Consider the following 23,274-nt stretch of genomic DNA (forward strand, 5'->3'; position numbering starts at 1 on the left):
ATATAGACAAATAGAGATAAACAAAGACATTCATTCAATATTTGCTGAGTATCTACTAGGTGCTGAGGATATAACAGTAACCAAAACAGGCAAACATCCCCTACCTTCTTGGAGTTTACATTCCAGAAGGAGGAGAGAGAGATCATACATAAATGCAACATATAGAATGACATTTGGTATTAAGTGCTATGGAGAGGAAAAATAAAAGGGAAAGACTTGAGACTGGCTGGGAGGGGTTTCAATTTTAAATAGCAGGGCCAGGCCAGGACTCACTTGGAAAGTGATTTTTGAACAGAGACCTAAAGAAGATTAGGGTATTCAGATTCAATTGTACTTTTTAAGTAGATAGACCTAACTACCTATGGAAAAATAGGCTTCTGTCAAAAGTACCCGGACAATCACAGAAATTGGTTTAACACCAACATGAATATATAGGAGATCATGAAATATAACTGTATAGTTGTCTGAAAGATTTGGATTGAAGAAGTATAATATGGCTAAGGCACAGTTAGAAAAAAACAGTGATCTATCACAAAGAAGGGTTCCCCCTATCCAGGCCCAGGGTAACCAGATCTAAGTACTCCTTATGTCATAATAATGTCATCACACACAAATGACTTCACAGATTAATTCTACCAAACATTTAAAGAGTTAATATCTATTCTTCTCAACCTATTCCAAAAAATAGAAAGGGAAGGAAAACCTCCAAATTCATTCTCTGAGGGCAGCATTATCCTGATTACACTTTTTTTTATCCTGATTACACTTAAAAAAAAAAAAGAACTATAGGTCAATATCTCTAATCAACACAGATGCAAAAATCTTCAACAAAATATTACCAAACTGAACTCAATAATACATTAAAAAAAATCATTTACCACAATTAGGTTGGATTCATTCCTAGGATGCAAGGGTGGTTCCATATTTGCAAAAAAAATCAATGTGATACATCACATCAATAAGTACAAAAACCATATGATCACTTCAATAGATGCAGAAAAATCATGTGACAAAGGACAACATCTATTCATAATAAAAACTCTCAACAAAATAGGTTTAGAGGGAACACACCTCAATATAATAAAGGCCATATATGAAAACCCCACAGCAAACATCATACTCCATAGCTTTCTCCCTACTGAGAGCTTCTCCTCTAAGATCAGGAACAAGACAAGGATGCCCATTCTCAACAGTTTTACTCAACACAGTACTAGAAATCCTTGTCATAGCAATCAGACAAGAAAAAGAAATAAAAGGCAACCAAATTGGTAAGAAAGAAGTAAAACTTTCACTACTTGTAGATGACATGATACTATATAAAGAAAACCCTAATGCTCCACAAAAAAAAGCTATTATAACTGACAACTGATACACGAATTCAATAAAGTTACAGGATACAAAATCTATATACAGAAATCTGTTGCATTTCTATACACTACTAATGAAGTAACAAAAGGAGAGACTAAGAAAACAATCCCATTTACAATTGTACCAAAAGTAAGAAATTACCTAGGAATAAATTTAACCAAGGAGGTAAAAGACCTGTACTCAAAAAAACTATAAAATGTTGGTTAAAGAAATTGAAGACACAAATAAATGGAAAGATATCCTACAGTCATGAACTGGAAGAACTAATATTGTTAAAATGTCCATACTATCCAAAGCAATCTATAGCTTTAACGCAATCCTTATCAAAATACCAACAGCATTTTCCACAGAACTAGAATAAATAATCCTACAATTTGTATGGAACCACAAAAGATCTTGAAAACCCAAAGCAATAGAAAAAAAATGGAAGTAACACAATCCCAGATTTCAAGATACACTACAAAGCTGTGGTAATCAAAGTGGTATGGTAGTGGCACAAGAATAGATACATAGACTAATGGAAAAAGTAGCCCAGAAATAAACCCCAAAATATATGGTCAATTAATTTACAACAAAAGAAGTGAGAATACACAAAGGGAAAAAGATATTTCTCTTCAACAAATGATGTTGGGAAAAATAGACAGCTACATGCAAACTGGACCAGTTTCTTATGCCAGACACAAAAATAAAACTCAAAATGGACTAAAGACCTAAATGTAAGACCTAAAACCATAAAATTCCTAGGAGAAAACATAGGCAGTAACCTCTCTGACATTAGCTGTAGAGATATTTTTCTAGCGATTTCTCTTTTGGCAGGGAAACAAAAGCAAAATTAAATCCTTAGGACTACACGAAAATAAAAGCTTTTGTACAGCAAAGGAAACCATCAACAAAACAGAAAGACAACCTACCAAATAGAGAAGATATGTGCAAATGATATAACCAATAAGGGGTTAATATCCAAAATACATAAAGAATTTTTTAAAAAAACAAGAGTTTAAACAATTCAACACCAAAATAATCACAAATGATCCAATTAAAAATGTGTAGAAGACACAAATAGACTTTTAACCAAAGAAGACATACAGATGGCCAACAGACACATGAAAAGAAGTTCAACATCAGTCATTATCAGGGAAGTGCAAATCAAAGTCACAATGAGGGCAGCCCCCATGGCCCAACGGTTTAGTGCCGCCTTCAGCCCAGGACAAGACCCTGGAGACCCGGGATCGAGTCCCACGTTAGGCTCCATGCATGGAGCCTGCTTCTCCCTCTGCCTATGTCTCTGCCTCTCTCTCTGTGCCTCTCATGAATAAATAAATAAAATCTTAAAAAAAAAACCACAGAGAGATAATACCTCATACCTGTCAGAATGGCTAAAAGTCAAATCACAAGGAACAAGTGTTGGTAAAGATGTGGAAAAAAAGAAATCCTTATGCACTGCTGGTGGGAATATAAGCTGGTATAGCCACTGTGGAAAACAGTAAAGAGTTTCCTCAAAAAGTTAAAAATGGAATTACTAATATGATCCAGTAATTCCTTTTTTTTAAAGATTTATTTATTTATTTATTCAGAGAGAGAGAGAGAGGCAGAGGGAGAAGCAGGCCCCATGCAGGAAGCCCAACGTGGGACTCAATCCTGGGTCTCCAGGATCACACCCCGGGCTGCAGGCAGCACTAAACCGCTGCACCACAGGGGTTGCCCTGATCCAGTAATTCCACTACCGGGTATTTACCCAAAGAAAATAAAAACAGTAATTTAAACACCCCTGTGTTTACTGTAGCATTATTTAAAACAGCTAAATATGGAACCAACCCAAGTGTTCATTAACAGATGAATGAAGAACATACATACAATGGAGCATTGCTCAGCCCTAAAAAACAATGAAATCTTGCTATTTGCAATAACATGGATGGATCTAGAGGGTATAATGCTAAGTGAAATAAGTCAGAGAAAGACAAATACCATATGATTTCACTCTTAGGTGGAATTGAAGAAGAAGAAGAAGAAGAAAGAAGAAGGAAGAAGAAGAAGAAGAAGAAGAAGAAGAAGAAGAAGAAGAAGAAGACAGGAAGGAAGAAAGAAGAAAAAAGACGGAAGAAACTAATACAGACAGAAAGAAAAAAAGAAACCAAACCATAAAAATAAGGATAAAAAATAGCAGCACACTCCACTAAAGAACTCCCTCCCCGCCATACCTAAGCAAAGAAAGAAATAAAGAAGAAAGAAAGAAAAAGAAGAGAGACCAAAAAAAAGACTCTTAAATACAGGGAACAAGCTGACCATTACTGGAGGGGAGGGGGGTGAGGGAAATGGATGAACCAGGTGCTGTGGATTCAGAGCCCATTTATTGTGATGAGCACTGAGTAACCTACAGAATTGCTAAGTCATATTGTACATCCAAAACTAATATAACACTGTATGTTAAATAAAAGGGAATTTTTAAAATTAATTCAGTAACTTTTTAAAATGCTGTCACACAAAAGCTGGGGTTATGTCTAATGTGAGCACAGAGATAGGAAGAAGTGTGGCACCAACCACCGCTGATACAGATACCCTACGGATGTACAGGTGTGTCAAAAGATGGAAGAGAACAGGACAGTTGAAGTTCTATATAAATATGGAAATGTAAGTAACAGGCATGTGAGGATCCCCAGGAATGTTGCAGGTCTGCTGCTTTTTTGGACTAGAAAATGGCAATGGTTAGTCTTGGTGGTACTTATGAGCCAAATCAGAATTATACTGATCCCTCCCATCCCTATATGCACTTGCCTTTATAATGCAACATTGCTCCTCCCGGAAGGGAGGGAGTCTATTCCTCTGCCCTCTTTCATCTGAGCTGGCCACGTGGTTTGCTTTGACCAATAAAATCTCAGAGAAGTGATGTCATAGGGTGCCTGCCTAAGCTTCAATAGGCCTTCTCCCTCTTGAAAGGCTCCCCCTTCTCTGATTGACTTACTTCACTCAGCATAATACCCTCCAGTTCCATCCACGTTGAAGCAAATGGTGGGTATTTGTCGTTGCTAATGGCTGAGGTTCTCATTCATTTGGGGAATATAAATAATAGTGAAAGGGAATATAAGGGAAGGGAGAAGAAATGGGTGGGAAATATCAGAAAGGGAGACAGAACATAAAGACTCCTAACTCTGGGAAACGAACTAGGGGTGGTGGAAGGGGAGGAGGGCGGGGGGTGGGGGTGAATGGGTGACGGGCACTGAGGGGGACACTTGACGGGATGAGCACTGGGTGTTATTCTGTATGTTGGTAAATTGAACACCAATAAAAAATTAATTTATTAAAAAAAAAAAAAGAAAGGCTCCCCCTGCAGGGTGAATGCAACTTTCATTTTCCTGCCGGCATCCACACTGCCAGGCCCTCTCCCTTCCATACACTCTCCCTTCCATAGCTCTGAAATGTGAGACAGTGAAAATCCTGAGGAGGAGCACAGCCCTGTCCTCTGGGCTTGTCATGATTGGTGCCTCATCTTTCCTGTGCAGGTGGGGTTGATTAATGGCACAGTTAAAGAGAACCAGATGCTGCTTTCCATTCCCCTTCCTGCAGAGATGCTTAATTACTGGGCTTCACCTGTTGAGTCTCCTTAAGCAATGTGAGTGTGTATTTTTAAGTGGGAAAACAATTCATTAGCAAGCGCCAACATCTTAGAGGAGGGAGAGCCCCCGATTAATCCAAGAGCTGCTTTTATCTGAATACCATAAAGCCAAAAAAAAAAAAAAAAGAAGAAGAAGAAGAGGAAGAAGAGAGAAAAAAAGAAAAGAAAAGAAAAGAAAAGAAAAGAAAAGAAAAGAAAAAAAAAGAAAAGAAAAGAAAGAAAGAAAAAAGAAAAGAAAAGAAAAGAAAAGAAAAGAAAAGAAAAGAAAAGAAAAGAAAAGAAAAGAAAGAGGGATCCCTGGGTGGCACAGCGGTTTGGCGCCTGCCTTTGGCCCAGGGCGCGATCCTGGAGACCCGGGATCGATTCCCACGTCGGGCTCCCGGTGCATGGAGCCTGCTTCTCTCTGCCTGTGTCTCTGCCTCTCTTTCTCTCTCTGTGACTATCATAAATAAATAAAAATTAAAAAAATATTTAAAAAAAAGAAAAGAAAAGAAAAACCATCAGCAGAGGGTGGGGACTTGGGACCCCCCCTTTGAGTCATGAGGTCAGACCACTCCCTTCTCAATCTCCACCCATGCTTGAGCATCCCCCCTCTGCTTCTCCCTTTAGCTTAGTAGCTTTGGAATGACAGCACTGGCCAGACATTCAGGAGCTACCTACAAAGGGCCAAAGCTGGATTTATCATTTTTGCTTTAGCTTTGGCATTATGTTAAATAAATGCAAAGTCTGCAAAAAGCCTAGCCTAGAGTTATTAGTACATATTTTGGCCTAGAATAATATGTCTAAAGGTATTAGAATTCAGGTTCTAAGACAGTGGTTCTCAACCCTCATAGCAGAGGAAATTTAGAATAGGTGCCCAGACTCTGGATTCAGATTTAATTGGTCTGGGGCGTGGACTCTGGCACTGGGATTTTTCAAGATCTCCTGTGACTACTCTAACATGCAGCTGGAATTGCAAACCATTCTGGTTTGCACTGCACTTAGATAGATTACAAAGTACTTTCTAAAGGATGGGTCCTAGGCATTATCACTGAATCACCTATGCCAAGCATGGTGCCTGGCAGAGTCAGTCACTGATACAGGTTATGGGAATAAAAATAATATTCATTGATCATTTTTTTCAGTTATTTTGTGTGATACATATATCCATCCATATGTCTGAAAATGCCGTGTGTGTGTGTGTGTGAGAGAGAGAGAGCATGCATGCATTTTTATTTCCTTATTTTTTGCTTACCTGCTTGTCCCTCTCATTTCCATCCTTATCCCAAAACCTGTCCTGCCTGCAAACCCTCTATCAAAAGCTCAGTCAGTGACTTTCCATATATTCCCCATCCTCATTTAATTCGAGGCAGACATATGGACATATATGAGCATGGGTGGTCACTGTGTGTTTTGTAGAAATGGGATCATATCATACATATCAATTCCTTCCAGAAAGCTCCCCAAGTCACCTGATAGAGCCCTACTGCGCTCTCCTCCATTGGCACAAACTAGTCCATGAGAATATGCACCATAATTTACTCAGCCATCACCCTATGAAAGGTATTCACTTTGCTTCCCATTTCTCCCCCATCAGAAACCATGCAGCAACAAACAAAAGGTTGTCTGATGCTGGCAACCAACCCATAAAGTACAAATGTCCACATGGATCTCTCCTCCCATCCCCACACACAAAGCCAAATGTCCACTGTGCCTGCTTTGACACCCTAAACTTCATCTCTGGCCAAGGAAGATTATAATGAATTATATGAGATCATGCATACAAAAAACACTTTACAGTCTACAGAATGCTTTGTGTCAAAGTTGGGCATTCACATGGCATGGCCAGATTCTCTGTGGCCAGCCCCATTCACAACCCAGCTCTGGCAGAAAGCTGTTCAATAGCATCATTAACAGCCCATTGATCCAATTACATTTCTTTCTGTTCCACTTCAGAATTACAATCTTTTGTTCCCCGCCCAAGAGCCCAGATAGATTCCTGATGATCAGTGGAAGAGGTAGCTGCCATCAGGACTCGCTTGAAGGACCCAACTGCTCATCTAATTGTGGCAAGGGAGGAATTAATCTGGTTGACACCTCAGGCCTCTCTCCTCCATGGAAACTTGCTATGTACTCCAGCCCCTTAGTCTTTCAGGTTAGATATAGGGATGCAGTCAAGCTTAGTCAGTCCAGGGGTATTGTTGGGCTGCCCTCATCTGGCATGTAGTAGGCCCTCAATAAATGTTTAATTGGAAAATGCCCGAGGGATCATATACTGGGGCTCAAAGCAGAGCAGGTTGGCAGAATAAAGGAGATTTGTCCAAACCATCTCTTTGCAGGTGGGCCAGTGGGAGCTGGAATCTGTGTCCAGAGGTAATGCGTAAAATGAAAATACACTCCAGAATAAGACAAAGTCAAGACCTTGAGTGACAGCTGAGGGCAAAGTAGAGGGAACTAAACACACATTCTCAGGGACGCCTGGGTGGCTCAGGGGTTGAGCGTCTGCCTTCAGCTCAGGGCGTGATCCTGGGATCCGGGATCAGGTTCTGCATTGGGCTCCCTGTGGGGAGCCTGCTTCTCCCTCTGCCTGAGTCTCTGCCTCTCTCTGTATCTCTCATAAATAAATAAACAAAATCTTTAAAAATAAATAAATAAACACACATTCTAAGTCCAGTGGGCAAGACAATGATTGAGAGAAATGAGTAACTGGACCAGAATAGGAAGCATTCACTCACTTGACAACTACATATTGAGTACCTAGTGTATGCCAGGCACTATGCTAAGTACTGTTGATAGGGTGGGATAGCCATGGTTCCAGCCCTCAACTGCTCATGGTCTTGTGAAGGAGACCAAAACATAAACGCACCATCTTAACACAGACATGACAAGGCAGGACAGAGCTAACGCCTATGACAGAAGTAGGCCCAGGGAAATTCGAGAGTACATGAGGAGTCCAAACCGGGGAAGTATGGAGGATATTCTGGAGGGGGGGATGGAGGAATTCATAAAGCTGACAGAGAGGGGAAGACGGATTGGCAGGTGAGAAATTTACACCATTTAAGGCTGTGGCCTCCTCTGCCACTGCATTCACCACAACTTTTGACTCCTACATCTGGACTCCTCTTCAATGAGAGCCTATGCCCGTAAGCATATCTCTGGGTGCCACGGAGCCTGTGCTTTCCAACCCCTATGCCTTTGTCCACGCTGTTCCCTCTGCCTGGATAGCACCAGCCCATCCTCCCTCTTCAATCTACACAACCATCATCTCTACCTCCCAGCAAGGCACAGCCCAGAGGTTACGTCCCCTGTGAAGCTGTTCCAAATTCCTCTACCAGGAATTAATCTCTGCCTCTCTCCCTGAATTCTAATAACACTTTGCTTGTTCCTCTCTTTATAGTACATAGGCACTCTTGACATTGTATTATAATTATTTGTGTATTTGTCTTCTCTACTAAACTCTGAACTCCACTGGGGCAGAAAACCTTGTCTTAACCACCTTGGCATTCCCCACAGTGCTTTATCCAAGGCAAGAGCTTAATGCATGTTGAATGATGATGATGTTTACCAGATTCCAGGTAAATGGGAGGAAGTTAACAGCACAGCTAGAATCAGGGGACAGGTGTTACAGGCAAGCTCAACTTTCTAACTAAAATTGGCTGCTGACTGAAGTAGTGCATTTCCCATGATTGGATGCAAAGATTCTTTAAAAATAGCTCGATCAGGTGACTTCCAAGCTTATCTAACCTTTACCAATTTACTCTGATGGAGAATGGTTGATGAACAAAAAGGAGAAAATCCCACAAACAGGTGAGTTAGGAATAGGTTGTTGTCAATGTTATAACACCTGGGCTGGGTGATACATGCAAGGGCATTTATTAGATTATTAAATATTTAGGCAATTAAAGAGAATAATTCCTAGGTAAGTTCTGACAGTATGTCAAGAACAGGGTTCTAATCAACCTAATTCTGAACATGTGAGATCCATTTAAAGTGTTTGATGTAGACCATAGCTATCCCCAGATCTGTTTGTTGGGTCAATCAGGTCAAGTGGTGAGGACTTTCTAGAGCACCAATCTCACGATATCATCTGCTACTTAAATCTTCTATGACTCCGTAGTGCCCCAGGACATGCTCCTCAGTACTCAGCATGATGTTTAAGGCCCTAAATGATGTAGCTCATGCCAGCCTCCCCTTGAAGCCTTCCCCTGACACACTCAGACCAGGGGTCCCAATCTCAATGGTATACAGGGACACAGCAGAGGGTCCTGGACCCAGAGAAAACAGCAAGTGTATGCCCCAATTTGAAAACAGAGCAATTCTACAGGCCCAGCCCCTTTTTCCAGCAGGAATACAGACTCAGCACTGCAAGTGCTTCCAAGTTTTCATATGAATCAGGAAATTCAGATTTTTTTATAGGATCTGCCATTTTTTTTGTACTGGCTCAAAAATTTTAAATGCTATGCAGGCCAGACAAACCCCTTCTGTGGTCTATGGATCCCTACCCTATGCTTACTTAGAATCTATTTTTGTAATCAACTTAGTGTTCCTGTACAGTACTGTGCTCACTCACTTCCATAATTCCCTCTCTGATTCTCCTCTGCCTACGTCACCCCTCCCATCTCCTTTTCCCGGATTCATTCCTGCTCAGCCTTTAAGATTCACTTCTGCAGCAGTTACTCCTGCAGAATTATCCATTCCTTTATACTGTCTATATTTTCACAATTTCTTACGATGAACATGAGTAGCAGACACTGTCACTGCTTTGCCACCCTGAAGATCCTTCTGACACTGATATGCATACCAGTCCCCATGTGCCATCACTCTCAACTGCCTTGGGCTACTGAAACTCACTTTCTCTTTGTGCTTGGAGAGCCACAAGTTCCTAGGAATGTATGTCCCACAAAAGCAGCCCTTATCCAATGAATGGCAGGTGCAGAGGTAGAAATACTCCACCTCCCTTGTCCCTTGATAAGAATAAATCTAAAATGTACTGTCTGCAGATCTCCTCTATAGATTGAGTTCTCCTCTGCAGGATTTTGCTTGTTATCACACACTTGCTTCTGTTTTTCCTGGAAATGCTTCCTCACAGATCAGTTTAAAATGAGTTCTCATTCCAGGATCCACTTCTGGAATCTGCAATAAACACTTCTGACATGCCACCAATGACCTCCACCTCTTTGTGTTCAAGACATTGTGTAATTTCTTCCCTTGAGTATGACTTGCTTCTAAGTCTAAAAGTGAAAAGTGTGGCTTCCATGATTCAGTTAGAAACAATTATGACTTCTATCTTGCTAGCACACTTTATTATCTTCCCACCTTGCATGCTTTCATAATGCAAGCTGCTGTGTGGGAGAAACCCATGTGACAAGGAACTGGGGGTGGCCTTTGGCCAACAGCCAGCAAAGAACTCAATGCTGCCAACAAACACTGAGCTGGGAAATGGATACTTCCCCAGTTGAGTCTTTGGATGAGACCAGAAACAGACCTTGGGCCAACACCTGATTGCAGCCTTCTGCAAAAGTATGAAGCAGAGGACCCAACTAAGCCACAGCCAGACTCCTGACCCACAAAAACCATGAGATAATAAGGGTAAATTGTTTTAAGCTTCTGAGTTTTGGGGTGATTTGTTATAAAGGGATAACTAATACAGGATCTCAATTTAAGAAAGCATGTAATACTTTTATAATTAGAAAATATTTTATCCCAGTTGTCTTCTCTAGAAAGCCATTTCTGAACCTCCAGAGCTCTGGGTCCCCTCTGTCATGGTCCTCATCATGCTGAATTTAATCATTGATGTCCCTTGCCTCTATTCATTTGTCCCCCCACCATCACCTTGAAGACAGACCTTTGGGAGAGGAGAAGCCTGATATATTTCTTTATCTTACCACCTAAGCAAAGTATCTGGCATATAGTAGATGCTTAATGAATGTTTATTAAAGTGATTAATTTCATTGTTAATTATGTCCAGCATGGTTTTGGCCAAATGTCTCCCCATACTCTGTCATTCTCCAGATGCCAAAGGAAGGGTACAGCAGGCCGTTGGTATCCGGCAAGATCTCCACTCTATGCTTCCCCTGCATTACTACCTAAGCAGCTTCTCCTTTTCAATCACCAGGGTGCATATCAATTTTACATTGACACTTCCTCCCATCTGTTCGATTCATCTGTTGGACGGTCACTCGCTGCCACTTCAGAGCAACAGGGAGTTCACTCTTCCTTTCATACCCCTCTGGGAAGCCCAGGGAAATTATCTCTGATTGATGTGATTTCTTCTTTTGGTCCCAATGACAAAATTATAGAAAAATCCAGTCATATTTTGCACCACACTTGGAAGAAATCTGTTCAGCTTTTGTCTGCCAACCATGACAAAAACTTGATTAACCAGGACTCAGCACACAGTGGTTTTGTTTGGGGGGATTTTTTTTCTGGTTAGCTAAGGGATAAAACTGAAAATGCCATTTATTTCCTCCCTTATTCCTTGGAAAAAGAATCAATAGGTTAGCCCACATTGCTGCCCACTGTAAATAAATTCCCCCAAAGAAATTGAGTCTGAGAGAGATGAGCATCTTGCAGGCCAGAGGACTAAAGATGCTGTTAGAAATTAGCTTTGAATCAGCAGAGATCTTTGTGGAGTGTGGGGTTTTTATTTTTAAAAAGTATTTGCTAACACTCATATTCCTTGTCTTTGCCTCTTCTAAGAGCAAAGGATGGAGTGTTTGTCCTGTTATTGTTATTGTCCTGTTATATGTTCCTGATTCTTGAAGTCCAGCTCGTATAAGTTATACTGTATTTTAGTTAATATGGTGGAGACTCATTTATAGATCCCTAAATCCAAACTGATTAATATCTCATATTCTGCACTCAGTAGGGACTCACAGTCTCCTAAGCATCTCGGATCCTCCCTCCAAGACACATGAAGTTCCTTTTCCATTCCTTCCCATGGTCTAGGGCATGGTGAACAGAGGTGACTTTTTTGTCACTAACCTAATAGATCCTCTCAGCTCTGGGAGAGGAAGAAGTCAGATGGTAACTTGATACCTTGACCAAAATCCAACTTACTTTAAGGGAAATGGGGTGTTAAGAGAGGAAACAGATGACTGAGTGCTGACTCTGGGCCAGGCACCAGGTTAGAGAATGAGGTTTACTCCTGACCGCAGCTTGCGAGATCTTACTTGATCTGGCCCCCTGATGACTTCTCTGCCCATGCTCCTGTAACACTTAACATGCTACATCCACACTGGCCCTCTCTATATTCTTCCTACCTCAAGTTGTTTGTGCTTGCTGTTTCCTCTCTGGCAATGCTCTTGTCCAGATATTTTCATGTCTCACTCCTTGTTATCCCTCACTGCTCAATTCAGTGTCCTCTCAGAAAGGTCCTCTCTAGTCAGGTTGCCCACCTTCCATGCCCATTCTCCACCAGGTTCCTTTACCATATTTTCTTCAGAGTCCACTGCCACTTTTAATTAATTTAATTCTTGTCTGCCTCCCTGTGAGAATATAAACTTCATGAAAACAAGGAAGTTTCCTGTCTGACTCTCGTGAGACCAACATGCCAACACACACCTGCCATGACATTTGTGGAGTGAGTGAATAAATAACTTCCTCTTGAATCCTCCCCCAAGATAAGTATTTTCATTATCCCCACCTACAGATGAGGAAGCTGAGGCTTGGAGCAGGTCAGAAAACTCCATACATTTATACAGCCAGGAGGTAACAGCCTGACTTTTGACCACAGAACTACCTAATGCCAAGAGCCTGAAATTTTCCATCACTATTAGGTACTGTGTGGGAAGACAGGAGATTATGCTTTAATCAATTGTTTTCCAACTTCTGTTCATGAAAAATGTCTGCACAGCTGTGACAAGGAAAGAAAAAGTCTTTTATCAGCCCACAATCATGAGTATGTCATACCTGGGACCTGTCTTCCAAATCAAACATTGCTAATTTGTCAAATAACTGGATAGAATGGAAATCTCAAGAAACTAAAAAAAAAAAAGAAAGAAAGAAACTGTTGTGTCTGTACTTCTCTGATGCATGCCTTCTCTCTAGGATCCTCTCAATAAGCAAATGAAGTCAAAGCAGAGTAGGTGATACAGGCAAGTGATGTTTGCAGCAGGTGGACTTGCCGAACTCCGTTTTTTTATGCGGCTGTCTGCACTCACCCCAAACCTTTTCACTAATGTGACCACCCACCCAGCATGGAAGCAGGTGGTGCAAAATCATGGGAACCAGATCCCGCAGCCCCATTGGTAGTTATTATTTTTCTGGGACCTTCTCCTTTTATGAATATCATTTGGGGTAATATTCACCCAAGAGTCTCACTATTTGCTTTGCTTCTTGTCTTCAGCTCAAAGCTCAAGAGCCTCACAAGAAAGGAATGGATTTTACTTTCTGGATCTTGAAACTTGGGGCTTCCTAAAGATAGGGTCTGTGTGCCATGCCCCCATCTTCCAGTCATTTCTGAGCAGGACTGATTTTAGAGAACTGCTCCCACCTGGCTTTGGAGCCCCAAACAACACACTCAGCTCTGGATATTCCCTACTCAAGTTCCACTGATAAGAAAATAATCAGTTACCTCAACCATATTGACTATCCTGAAACTTCCAAACTCGAGTAAGGAACTTTCTCCTGAGAAGAAAATGGGGAGCTGCTTGCAGCTATAGGACCAGAGTGAGACATTCTAGTCCAAAGGCAGAACTTGCACTATCTTCTCATTCCCATTTTTTCTTACTTTAAGTCTTTTTTGTTAAGAGACTCATAATGTTCTCTCTCTACATGACACATTCCCTCTTTAAACATTAACTAATTAATTGACTGAAATGGTATCTTGGGAGCATTTATCATCTATCCCATTAGCCAAAGAGCCAGGCGACTGTCTATAAAAGCCGTTGAACACTCAGTGGAGGCTTTGTCTTTCCACTTCCCTTCCCAAGAACATTTGTGTGTGTGTGTCTGTGTGTATGTGTGTGTGTGTGTGTGTCTTGAATGTGTAATGGAAAAAAATAAAAAGAAAGAATTTTGCTTCTACCAACCGCTGTAAAAATCTACCTCTGGGAAACATGGAATTTCAATTGTGAAATAATCAGTCTTGGAAGTTGTCCTGTCCTCCAGGAAAAGAAAAAATAAGTAGTTTAACAGCGATTGCCCTTCAAAACAATTACTAATTATAATGTCTATAAAGAAAAATACCCTCGATACCATTACTCCTAATAAAGCCAGGCGAATCTATAGAAAGGAATTAGCCGGCATGTCTAGAATCTGACGGGAGAGCTCTTGGGGGTCCGTTAGAAAGGGGGGTTGTGCTCCAACAGGCTTATAAACCTGAATCCAAAGCTTTAGGAAGCTTACCCCCTGGGGCAAGCCCCTGTCAGCAAATTGGGAAGATTAGCACATGCCTAGAGGAAATCAGGCCAGGATAATTGAGAAAGGAGAACCCAAGTTTCTTCTGGACCATCCTTGCAGCCCCTCCATTCACTTCTCCCCTGCCCCCCTCACCCTCCTCCTCAGGCAGCAGCCAAAGACTCTGGGATTCCATTTAGGAGGCATGCCCCAGGGCTCGGCATCACCTTCTCCCTTTGGCCCCCTGAAAGGCTCAAAAATGACTGGGATGGGTTATATCATGGCCCTAAGGCCTTGGAATGGCCTGCCAGATCCCACCTGTCCAGAACAAAATGTGGTATGGGAGAAGGATATGGAAGGAGAGAAAGAGAAAGAGATAAAAGAGATAAAAGAATGGGGAGCAGCATGGAAGATGGGCAAAAGGAAACAGCTGGTCTGCTTTCAAGTTCTCCACCTCTCACCTGTTGTGGAAACCAGGTAAATTCACGTGAACTCTGATTCTCGGACCTCATGTCCTTATCTGTAAAAGGAGGGTTCGGAGCAAGGTGTGGGGAACCAGTTTTCAGGTAGTGATCAGTTGCACACAACAGAAACCCCTCCAGCTCCTTGAAGCAGAAAGCAGGAATTTATTACCAGGGGTAAGGCGACTTAGAAAACGAATGGAAGCACTCGAAGAGTTGGACCTTTTAAGAACAAACAGCTCCTCCCCAAATATCCCTACCTTACGATGACAGGGGGAATCTACAAGCGCTGCTACTAGAGCAAAAGCCTGCAGAACACCCTGCCTCTGGAGTGACCCCACCAGCAAGATAGGCTACATCTTGGATGGGGAGGGGCTACCCCCCTCTGCTCTAACACAGTCCACATTCAAGATTCATGGAAGTGCATTAAGTTGCAGAACCTGAGTCATAGCCAGGACCCTAGACGCAGGAGTCCAGGAAATGTGCTTTTTGGCTCCCCAGCCTCTGCAGTAGAGGTGGCATTGAGGTTGAAGGAGACTGTCTACAAGGATTATCAAGAGAATCTAATGAGATGGTACTTATAAAGGGCTTCACAAATGCCTGGCCATTAGTGGCTTGTCAATAAACATTAGTTTCCCTTGACTTTCCCCAAATTTTGCTACAGATTGACCCTGTGAATCTTCCCAAAATAACAGAAAAGAAAAACCACAGAGAAGAGAATGGATCTTCCTAACTCATGTATGAGTGACATGGGCATCTTTAATCTAATGACCTTATCAAACATCACAGTTATCCCCACGTAAGGTTTTCTCCTGCCTCCACAGAAAGCTGGGATAATTTTATTTTATTAAGATTTTATTTATTTATTCATGAGAGACAGAGAGAGAGCAGAGACACAGGCAGAGGGAGAAGCAGGCTCCACACAGGGAGCCTGACGTGGGACTCAATCCCAGGTCCCCAGGATCAGGCCCTGGGTGGAAGGTGGCACTAAACTGCTAAGCCACCCAGGCTGCCCAGCTGGGATCATTTTAAACAAGAACTTAAGGTTTTACACTTTGTAAACAGCATTTCCAAAGGATCTTCCCTCTGGATAATTACATTTACTTGATCAATTTAACCGATATTGGGCACCTACCAGATGCCAGTCACAGAGAATTCCTTCCTTTCAAAGAATCAACAATCTAGGCAGAATAATTGTGTGCAACATACAAAATTATAAATTCTGATAAAAGCTAAGTGAAAAGAACAGGATGCCAGGAGCCAGGAAAAAATAGGGTGAAACCAGTACTGCTCAAGGAGTAAAGAAGGACCTTGCTTCGAAGATAATGACAAAATTATTAGCTTGTCTGAAGGACAGCTTGTCTGAAGGACAAAAAGGTCAACCAAGTCAAGATGGGAGAGATGCTCATTTCTGGTAGAGGAAACAGCAGGTGCAAAGGCCGTGTGTTTGAGAAACCAGAAGAATACAAGCATGGTTCGAGTATTCTGAGTGAAGAGAGAATGACGGTGTGCTGAGAATTACTGTGGCTGTATACCCCAGACAATTATCTGGGGGTGACATTTCCCCGGAGGTTAGAATCCAGACATGTTAGACAATTAACATTTCACAAATACAACATTGGAAGCAATGTTTGTCTGCCTTACTGTATCTTAGTTATCTCCTTGGTAAAAGAGAAAAAGATTAATCCTTTGCTTGGTGGTTGTGTTAAACAGGCTACCCAGAATAATGCTAGTGGAGAAGCTGCGCACATTTTGAGCACCAGCTCAACACTGTCGTCATCATCCTCAGTGTCTCACCACACTACTCCAGAAAGGTCCATGAGTTCTGCCCCCTTGGCATCCCTTTCTCACCACATCCCCTTCTCTAGCCTACACATGGCAGAGGCACCCATGTGGCACCCCTTACCTGGCATCAGTTGACTGGACCGGAGCAGATGCTGACCACCTCCCGGGGCCTATCCGATTCTGACATTTAGAAATTTGCAATGGAGACAGAGGCTGAATTGGTCAGAGTGTGTTAGAAGCTGGAATAGTAAGGTCATGAAGAGGAAGAGCCAGAGCTATGGGCAAGTGGAAAATGATCAAGAACAAAATGTGAGAGATCTTGATGTCAGATGCCAATCTGCAGTGAGGAGGATGGAGCAGATGTGCAGAGATAAGCTCCAGAGAGCAAGATGGAGACAATGGTTGGTTAACAACATTCCAAGTCACATGAGGTAGAGCCACAGCATTGGAATCCTGAGAACCTTCGGTGTCCTGACAATAAAACTTCCTATTCACTGTACTTTCTTTTAATGAGTTTCTGTTCCTTGAAATTAAATATCACTGCCTGAGGGACGCACTGGGGTGGAGAGCCGAGGCCACCCTTCCTAAAATAAGAGCTGAAATGCAACCCCATCTTGCAAACCACGACCATGTGCCCCACCACCATCTCAAGGCTTTGTTCAGGCTGTTCTTTCTGCACAGAAAACTCTTCCACCTACTTTCTGTGAAACTAACTCTTACCCACCTTCTGGACTGCCCTCTTTGAGTATCACTTCCACAGACTCCCACTCTAAGGTGGACCTTACTGGGGTTTCCATAGTTCTTAGAACTTCTACTTTGCAGCATGCAATTCATTTTCAGCTGCTTGTCCAGCAATGGCCACCACCCCAGCAATGTTCCATCCTACGTGTACTGTTTCCTGCTGTGTCTTCAGGGCTTGACACATAGTGCTGGGCATATAGTAGCTGCTAAATAAACATCTGCTTCAGGAATGATCAATAGTATGAAAAGACCAAATTGACTTTTTAGCTATCACTCTTTATGGGAAAAAAAAAGTTTTATCTTAAACTGTGCAAGATGTTGGGAATACAAACGTAAATTGGACAGAACTCCTGTGTTTAGGACTTCACAGACTAGGGGAACAGGCGGATATGTACACTGAAAAGCTTATTATAATGTAACATTGGTATGAAAAGAGATAGAAAGACGATCATAGGAGTATTAAAAATAACTTTGGATGATAGAAGAGGAAAGAGATGGAGGAGAGGAGTCCGAGTATCTCCTATGCCACCACTCCTCTGAATTTCCTCAGAGAATCAATGTAACAGACATCCATAGTTTGGCTGCTCAGCATCTATTCTCTCCTCTTCCAGAAATAGCACCCCATTTTTCCTTTTGGAGAAACACCTGCCACCCTCTTAATTCAAGTGATTTAGATTGGGACCAATCTAACACCCCACCCCCAGAGTCAGAGGCAGGTGTGCGGCTGGGTCTGATCTGTGAACATACTCTAACCCCACAGTGAGTGTTCGGGAATGATGGGACAAAGCCCAGTCAAATGAGAGTCAATCTCAGAATTCTTGGGGGGAAAACCGATAAAAAAGACAAGCTCTTTTTTCACAAGAATTCCTGAACTGGTAGCAGCTTTGAGTCACTGCTGAATCCTGCCTTGGGACTATGGGGGGAAAATCTTCCCAAGAATGAGCTCACAGGGAAAGTAGCAGGCCAGAGAGAAGACGCTTCTGATGACTGTTTGCACATCTGGGTCCAGCTAGCTCTATCCTGGATTTTTAAGTTATGGGTCAACAAATACCACTTTTTTTTTCTTAAACCAGGATTTCTCAACCTCAACACCATCAACATTTTTTTGCCTGAGTGAGGGCTGTTCTGTGCATTGTAGGATAGTTAGCAGCATCACCAGCTTCTACCCACTAGATGTCAATCAATAGCCATCCTCACCCCTCAACCATGACAAAAAAAAAAAAAAAGATCTTCAGTCATTGCCAAATATACCCTGAGGGGCAAAATTTCTTCCAGTTGAGGACTATTAGTTTAAACCAGCTCAAATCAGGTTTCTACTGCTTGTAACCAAAAAGAGTCAAGACTGCAAATGAACCCTCAAATTTCCAAGAATAATTTTCACTCCTACATTTCGTTATTTTCCAGGATACCTGAAAACATCTTTCTATGGCCTTTGCTCTCCAAAGCCAGTTAGTCTATTTCGCATTTTTAAATATTGGCATGAATGAAAGTTAGTCAATCAGATCAAGAACAACTTAGATCTCAGTTCCAGCGGCGCTTTTGTAAGTGGCAGATTCGAGTACATCGATTACACCCTTTACTCCCCTTTAAAAATTTAAACATCTTCCCTCATTTACTTTCTTTATTTTAGAATTTTCAACAGTCAATTTTCTGTTCTCCACAGACCTTGCCTTCGATGGGAAACTAATCAATAAGAAATTATATTTTTGCCAGGCTATTTTAAAGTAATGTAACCAACATATATTTCTCTCTCATTCGTGGCTTTATTGATTGTGAAATAAAAACAGAAAGCCAGTGGAGACTCCAGCCTGCATCCCTGAGATTCCCACTTCATTATGCTCCACCGCAGTGAGTGAGCTTCATCTAGAGGAGCCCTTTCTCCTGATGTCCTTACTCTATGTGAGGCTTGCATCTGATCATCAGCCTCACACTGTAAACTGAAGCTTAGCTAGAAATGAGTTAGTCTTTCAGAATGAGGGGTGGCAGAGTGGTAATTAACAGTAAAACTCAGAAAGACAAGTTGCACCTACTAATTCTTTCCAAAATTCTATATATTTTTTGCAAGTTATTACTCTTATCATGATGGTGCTAACCCACCTTCTGGATCCTAAATTGGAATATCCCTTACAAGAAAATGTCACATTGTACTGAATAATAAAATCAAATGAAAGTGAATTTTCAAGACTAATGCAGCTACCATCATTTCAACCGTCTTTTAGAATACCAGGCAAGAGAACTTTTAAGACACAGGTACACACGTAGACATGTGGATCCATTTCATAGATGTATTTGTGTGCCTGAAGACAAAATAAATACCAATGAAGAAGGGAAAGAAAATGGACAGTGAGTGCCTCTGACTAAGTGCACATAGTAGGTGTTTGGTGCGGGGTGATCTGACCCAGTTTCTCAGGGTGGGAAGGGGAGGGACTCTACTGCTGACACCATCAATAATATGAATTGTAAAGTTACACATGGATCCTTTATTAAAAGGAGATAAATCCATCCATTTGGAATAGTTACTTGAGAGTATGTCAAGTCATTAAACAAAGGCACATGCACAGGTCAGCTGGACATCAGGAGCATGCTAATCAAACACCACAGAGCGTTATGTTCCTGCAGCCATGTGACTAATCTGGGCCCAGGACTCATGTCAAGTTTGACCAAAGGAAGCAGGCAGTAAACAAGGCCTTGCTTGGATGTCTGGATGTCACAGAACTCCATTCCTGGTTGCCCTGCCTATGTACCACCTTCCATGCTAATAATATTATAGCAAAAAACAGGCACATGCAAATGAAGAAAGAAGTAACAAGATGAGACAACATGATCTAGCTAATTCCATCTTGAGGGCAAATATGGGAGAGTGGTTGGAAAACGTCTGTGCATTGACTGTATCAACAAAATGATTGAGCTTCTGCTCTAAGCCCCAGAACTGCCCTAGGCTCTTGGGATGCAAACCAAAGATGCCTGCACTTATAGGGCATACTTTCTAGCAGACAAAGGGTGAAATCTCAAGGGATGGTCAAAGGCTGTGGTTAAAAGGAACAATATTTAGCCTCAACACTTCCTAGGTCCTCTAAGCCTGTAACAAGTCCCACAGACTTTGGCAGAGGTGACTGTAAATAAACAAAACTTCTCCCGCATCCTTGCGTTCTCCTCTAACTTACCTGCCAAGAAAGTAAACTCTCACCTCCAGAACACAGAGATGGAAAAGCAGCTTCCCCTGGTGTGGCAGCAGTGGTGAACTTGAGCTGTGGCCAATTTTGGCAATTCTCTGCTTAGATAACTCATCCCTAGCTGCCATCAGTGAAGCCAGAGCCTCCATGAACCAGTTAGGATAAATTCCTAGGAAAAAAAGCCAAACAATAAGAACTAACCCAGGCTGAGTCTGCTCTGTCCAACCCTTTCTGAGGTACATATGCACGCCCCCATCTCACAAATGAAGAAAGTGAAACTCAGAGAGAGTAAGTGGAGGAGAGGTCTGAAGAACTCCAAAGCCTATGTCCTTTCTGTGTTGCTATGCTGCCCATTTCACTCAGTGCAACCCAGCTCTCTAGCATGTGAGTATTAATAAGTCAACATGCTGAGTCTTTATCTCTGTACCTATCCCCAGGTAGGGCACTGCAGGGGCATGGAGTTAAGGTGCAGTCTTTGCTCCCTTGGGACTAACAGTCTAGTTGAAGAGACAAGGGGAAAAAATATTCATCCAATTTTCAACAAACAAACCCAACTTTCCACCACGCCCACCTTATCTGGTACAAACACTGGTGGCTCCCAGAACATGCTGTGCCTTTGCACAAGCCTGCCATGCCCTGCACCCCCTCCTTTATCCCCTTATCGAAATCCTCCCCATCCCCCACAAGTCAGCTCCTCTAGGAGGCTCCACTAAACTCCCAAGCTGGTCAGTTGTCTCTTTTCTACGTACCCTGAAACCTCGAATGCTTATCTTCACCAGGAAACATGTAATAACTCTAACAAGGAGATCATCAGTGAGAACTTCAGAAGTTAGGCAGGAAATAAAAGCCTGAGATGGGGAGGTGAATAAAGATAAAACGGTATGAGGGACATGTATTGTGGTCCAAGGCAGGGACCATCTATGACAGGAAACTCATGGCCAGGTAAGGGATAGGAGGGAGAGGGGAACGATGTAAGACACGGAAGCCAGTACATTCAAAACCCAATTGACCCCAATGTTCTATTTTCACTTATTTTCTCTAGGTGTTTCTACCTCAGGAATTCTATCTGATCATCACAACTATGAGGTAGACTGGAGATACTGTCCTCCCCATCTGATGGAAGAAGAAACCAACACACTCAGGAGAGGCCAGGTGAGCTGTCCAAGGTCACACAACATAAAGACCCTCAGGCAGCAGAACCAGGTGGTTAAGATCATACAGTCTGGTGTCAGACAGGAACAGCTCTCCATTTCCTGGCCCTGTGACCTTGAGTAAGATACTTACTTTCTCTAAGACTCAGTTCCCATGGGGATCCCTGGGTGCATCAGTGGTTTAGTGCCTGCCTTCAACTCAGAGCGTGATCCTGGAGTCCCAGGATCAAGTCACATCAGGTTCCCCGCAGGGAGCCTGCTTCTCCCTCTGCCTCTCTCTCTCTGTCTCTCATGAATAAATAAATAAAAATCTTTTTAAAAAAATAAGACTAATTTCCACAATTATAAATTTAGACTGAAACTCATATTTCACAGCGTTGCTGGAAACATCAGATGATACTATGAAACCGCAGTCAGCCCCTGACATTTGCCACGACAAACCTGTATCTCATCCATTACCACCTAAACTTTTGTTTAGCATAAGTCCTCTGCAAAACCATTTGTATGAAACTCTGGTCTCAGCTGTTCTCCAGGAACATTAGGACTTCCTCTCGAAACATGGTAGACAACATTGACGTTAGACTCCAAATTCCTGAGCTCTTGTCTGACTGCACATCCTCTTCCTTAAAGAGCCACTGGCTTTTCATTTCCTTCCCAAGATGCCAGGAAACAAATACCAGGGGCTTGTTTTATGGAATAGTTTGGCAAATAATTAGTTTGCCTTCCACAAAGGACAGAGTTCACTGCTGAGGTATTTAAAACTCTACTGATGGCTTAAAATAAATATCACAATGGAGATGTCAAAACAGCAGTGTGTTCTAACACATGACATTTGTGGGGGGAGGAGAGAGTAAAAAATGTAAATGGATTTACCAAAATAATCTCAAGGTAAGACCTCTGAGGTTTTGATACCACAGAAATGTCATACTGTTTCAAGTTTCTTTTTTTGCGTGAAGTTTGTTTTCCTCCTTTGAGGGCAGTGAAAGGTTTGTCATGAAAAAGAATCAAAAACTTCTCTCAAAAAGAAAGAAAGCATAATTGTATTTTTGTAGATCAATCGTAATGATTTTCAGCTGCTTTTCTGTGAGCTGAACACAATTCCCAAACACAAATACAGCAGTCCCTCCTTACCTGTGGGGATTACGTTCCAAGACCCCCTCCGTGAATGCCTAGGAGTCCCCTCTGTGTACTAGGTTTCTTCCTACAGAGAAAAAAATGATAAAGTTTGATTCATAAATAAGGCACAGTAAGAGATTAACAGTAACTAATAATAAAATAGAACAATTTTAACAATATATTGTAAAAAGAAAATTTAGGTGAATGTGATCTCTCTCTCAAAATATCTGATTGTTCTGTACCAACCCTTCTTGTGATGATGTGAGATAAGACGCCCATGTGACGACATGAAACAAAGTATGTGACATGGGTGCTATGACTTAGTGTAAAGCTACTACTGACTGACCTTCTGACTGCACATCAGGAGGAGGATCATCTGCTTCTGGATCATAGTTGCCTGCAGGGCACTGAAACACAGAAAGCAAAACTGTGGGTGGGGGAGGGAGTTACTGTAAATGATCTCTCCAAATGGAAGATGTACTGAGTACCCAAGGGATGCCAAGTACTGGGCTGGGTCTTTCAAATATTTCTTTCATTTTAATCCTCACCGA

At 42.0% G+C, this 23,274-nt stretch overlaps 1 long non-coding RNA gene across 1 annotated transcript in view; it reads right to left on the reverse strand.

Annotated features, from left to right (window-relative positions):
• Positions 1-22,805, reverse strand: part of LOC111096501 — an 85,568-nt gene extending 62,763 nt beyond the window's left edge. Inside the window, exons 1-2 of the long non-coding RNA XR_005360372.1 lie at positions 22,739-22,805; positions 20,471-20,625 (exon numbers count right to left, since the gene is read on the reverse strand). This is a non-coding gene — a long non-coding RNA (uncharacterized LOC111096501). The remainder of the gene's footprint in view (positions 1-20,470; positions 20,626-22,738) is intronic.
• Positions 22,806-23,274: the final 469 nt, after the last annotated feature.

Source organism: Canis lupus, chromosome 6 (assembly GCF_011100685.1).
Source record: "Canis lupus familiaris isolate Mischka breed German Shepherd chromosome 6, alternate assembly UU_Cfam_GSD_1.0, whole genome shotgun sequence".
Classification (NCBI taxonomy): domain Eukaryota; kingdom Metazoa; phylum Chordata; class Mammalia; order Carnivora; family Canidae; genus Canis; species Canis lupus.